This window comes from Zingiber officinale, chromosome 1B (genome assembly GCF_018446385.1).
Source record: "Zingiber officinale cultivar Zhangliang chromosome 1B, Zo_v1.1, whole genome shotgun sequence".
Lineage (NCBI taxonomy): Eukaryota > Viridiplantae > Streptophyta > Magnoliopsida > Zingiberales > Zingiberaceae > Zingiber > Zingiber officinale.
In genome coordinates, this window is record NC_055986.1 from 4,482,250 (window position 1) to 4,486,594 (window position 4,345).

A 4,345-nucleotide genomic window follows, 5' to 3' on the forward strand; every position below is an offset into this window, starting at 1 on the left:
GCATCTACTTAATAAATTTAACTCAATCAAATGGAAATTCTATTAGTTGTCTTTAACTTATTCATATCATTTTTGTCATTTTATTGCGTGTTGGAATATAAATATTTTTTATGTTTATTGGTTTTGTTAACTCTTACACATTCTCATCTATCTCACTTTTCTTTTATGTGTTGCTTCCTGTTAACACAAGTCTTATAATATTTTTCTTTCAGTCTAGGGGAAAAAATGATCACAGGAGTGTCCAAAAACTCCTCTCCATTTTAAACATATTTTAACCTACAATAATAATAACAACAACAACAACAACAACAACAAAAAGGAGCAGGCATTTTGCAGGCATGAAGTGCTTTGCTAAATATAAGGACCAAGAAGGGATTTAATTCATTTGCCATGAATGCTAAAAATGTACATCCCTGCAGTTGCTGTTATGTTCTAAAAGTCCTGTTCTTTCTAGTCCCTGCTCATGCGTTAAACAACATAGCATAAGTAAAATCTGAAATGCTACTATTATTGGTTCGGTTAAGTACTTTATCAAGTGTTATTACAAGGTGTTGATACTTTTATTATACTAGTATCACCGATCAATTAAGGCATTCACTCTTGCAGTAAGGAATCAGTCGTACCAGCTTAATATTTGATTAGATAAAGAGTCTTTCCATAAAAAGCAGTTAACTAATAAGTTACTACATGATTCAAGCACAGATATATAACATCAATTTTCTAATTTTTTAATACATATTATTTCCTGACCAACAAGCTGCAAGTCATACCACACTGTAAAATGAGCCATGAAACATGTATTATGTTCCATTAAATAAACACATTTCTTTCTGCAGTATAACATATGCAATGAATAGATACATGAACCAATGTGAATAAATTATAGTAGCATAAGAAGTCCCTAGGTCATACTTAAATCAAGTTCAAAGGCTTCAACTATAAACCACTAAGAAAAGTCAAACTTACATACAGACATTAACATAGACAGTATGACTTTTTTTTATTTAAAAAAAAAAGAAGACAGTTTTAAGTACTTGCTCAGTCACCGACCACGAATAAGATAACTAGAACTGGGCTATGGAGGTCCCTTTTCATCTTTAGCGCATATACATCAAGGCATGCAAGTCCCAAACTCCACAAAACTTGTAGCCCCATAAAAGTAATTAATTAAATAGCTGAATTTTTTTGTTTTAAAAAAAAAAACATCCAAATGAGCAATGCGGAATCAGAGTGAAAAAACAAACATCATAATGTAGATCAGATTAAATTCAACTGTAGAGTGGAGCTTAGTTTTATTAGGTTATTATTGTTGTTGGAGTTACCTTAACATTGATTAAAGTCCAGGAAGTATTTTGAATTCATTTCCAAATATAAAATGGTTCATTCACCAACTCCTGCTCAATTAGGGAAGTTAAGCCACATCTACATCAGTATATCCTCACAGTTTGATCTGAAAAAACAGGGTGTCAAGAATAGCAAAGACAATATAATGTGAGAAATGAGATCTTTAATCTTATCTAGATTCTCTTTAAAACATAGCAACCAAGATGTACACATGCCGCGTCGAAGAGGAATTGCAATAGAGCACTTCGAATTATGATCTAGGAAGCAATTATATCCCAACAAATTTTATTAAAAAAAATAATAGTGCTTGATTAAGATCTCAAACTCTTGCACGTCATAAATAATATATTACAGAACGATTGTGTTAATACAAAAAAGAGAGAAACAAAATTGGCGTTGATATCATTAAGGGAAAGCCAAATACTTCAGTGTAGATTTTTCAGGAAGGAGAGCATGCGCCTTAGCAATTAACATGGAAATTAACAGAGGCCACGGAGCTCATTAAAGGCTGATTGCTTAATGATCATAAAAAAGACTTGATCTTCTCTCAGATTTTCTTCAGGATGTTAAGACAAAGAGGAAAGAAACATGGGTTCTTTGAGTGCATCAGTGGTTAAAGCATTCAAAACTCCTAGGACGGAGACGAATACTCACATCCTTCCTCCTAATGGCGTCACATTTATCCAGCTTTCTTAAAATATATAACACGTTTTTTAAATCTAAAAAATGTAGAATGGGCAAATCTATCAACTGTGATACCAAATGTATAGCAGTCAAATTTCAAACCTACAACCATATGAGAATATAATCATCAGACAATGCAGTTCAACAATTATGCAATAACAACAAATCTGGAAAATGAAGCGAAGAAATCGAGTCCGTACTATAAGGCAGTGTAGTTGGAGAACTCCAATGCAAATTCCATAACCTCAATGGAGGTCCCTGCAAAGACGCACAGTAGCAGTCCATTCCATGTTCCAGGGCTTCCCACCAGCACCTTCATCACCGCCGCTGCCGCTGCCACCTCCTGCCAAGCAACCCTAGCTAGATCTCCTCACACCACACTCCTAGTGGATCTCAATCCTTCACGCATCTGTTCTCGCTTAAGTCTATTCACACCCTGAAATCTCTATCAATCTCTCTTGCCGTCTCGGGTTTGACACGGGCATTGATTGCCTCTGGCTCATTTTGTTCTTCAGGGAAAGGGACGCATAAGTAGAAATCAAAAGAGAAAATTAGGATTTAGGTGTAGTTTGGTTTAGAGGTTTGGGAATGAGGGAATGGATTTATTTTCAAACCTTATGTTTGGTTGATGGAAATGGAATTAAGATTTTGGAATGAAATCTAAAAATTTGGGAATGGATGAAACTCACCTCCTCCCTTGGGTTTTGATGCAATGAGAATAAGATTTAAATTTTGGACGATATCCTTAGTATATTTGTTCAATTTTTCTTTTATTTCATTCTCTCTCCTTATTCTCTGTATCGTACTTTCTCTCTCCTCATTCTATCATCACATTTTCTCTCTCAACATCATTTCTCTCTCTTTATTCTGTCTCTTTATTCTGTCTCATCACACATTCTCTATAATTTTCTCTCTGTATTATCTCTCATTACACACTTTCTCTCATTATTTTCTCTCTCTTCATTCTCTCCTCATTTTTCATTATTCTTTCTCTCTCATCATACTTTCTATCTCATTATACTTTCTCTCTCCTCAATCTCTCTTACCATGCTCTCTCTCCATATTTTATTTCATCACACTTTCTCTCTCTTCATTCTCTTCCATCACACTCTCTCTCCTTATTATCTCTCATCATAAATTCTCTACAATTTTCTCTCTGTATTCTCTCTCATCACACACACTCTCTCTCATTATTTTCCCTCTCTTCATTCTCTCCTTATTTTTTCATCATACTTTCTCTCTTATCGTACTTTCTCTCTTATCGTACTTTCTCTCTCCTCAATCTCTTTTACCATACTCTTTCTTCATATTTTCTCTTATCACACTTTCTCTTTTTTTCATTATCTTCCATCACACTCTCTCCTCATTTTCTCTCATCACACTTTCTCTCTCTTCATTTTTTCCCATCACACTTTCTCTCTCATCATACTTTCTCTTCTCAATCTTTCATTTTCTCTCATCACACTTTCTCTCTCTTCATTTTTTCCCATCACTCTTTCTCTCTCAACACACTTTCTCTCTAGCATACTTTTTTCTTCTCAATCTCTCCTATCACGCTCTCTCTCCTCATTTTCTCTCATCACACTTTCCCTCTTCATTTTTTCCCATCACACTTTCTCTTTCATCACACTTTCTCTCTCATCATTTCTCTCATCATATGTTTCTCTCACATTCAACTTTATCTTCCATCTAATTTTTTCTCTTATTTTTCTCTAAGGGTAAAAAAAGAAATTTAAGTTCATTTCGATTGAAAATATTCAACTAACCAAACATTATTTTTAGGAATGATACTCAAGCTCATACCTATTCTCATTCCATAATACTATAATATTCATTCTTATTCCGATTCCTAGGAGAGAACCAAACGCCACCTTACTTTATTATTAATGAAATGTTACACAATATTTATATAGTTAGGTTAAATAAAAAAATAATCTATCTTTAGCTAATAAATAGAAAAATCTAATAATAATAATATAATCTAACATTCTCTAGCATTGAGAGTTTATCCGACAAGAAACCAAAATATGAAGAGGAATGTATCGTGGTTAACATATCAGTAATCTGTATATTAGAAGGAACAAATGACAATGTGATGATGTCAATCTGAAGATGATGACAAGTAATATGACAAACAATTGCAATATGTTTCGTTTGCTCATAAAAAACTAAATTACATGTGATTTGAATAACACTTTAATTATCACAATATAACGGAGTAAGTTGATAAAAAAAGATACTCATATCCGCAAGCAACCAACATAATCAAACTATCTCACAAGTAGTTGAGGTATTGACACGGTACTTGGCTTCTATG

At 33.5% G+C, this 4,345-nt stretch overlaps 1 long non-coding RNA gene across 1 annotated transcript; it reads right to left on the reverse strand.

Moving 5' to 3' along the window:
- Positions 1 to 1,167: 1,167 nt before the first annotated feature.
- On the reverse strand, positions 1,168 to 2,523 carry LOC122018378. Its single transcript, XR_006121868.1, has 2 exons — positions 2,229 to 2,523; positions 1,168 to 2,130 (listed from the first exon to the last, which is right to left on the reverse strand). It is a non-coding gene; the product is annotated as an uncharacterized LOC122018378 (long non-coding RNA).
- Positions 2,524 to 4,345: the final 1,822 nt, after the last annotated feature.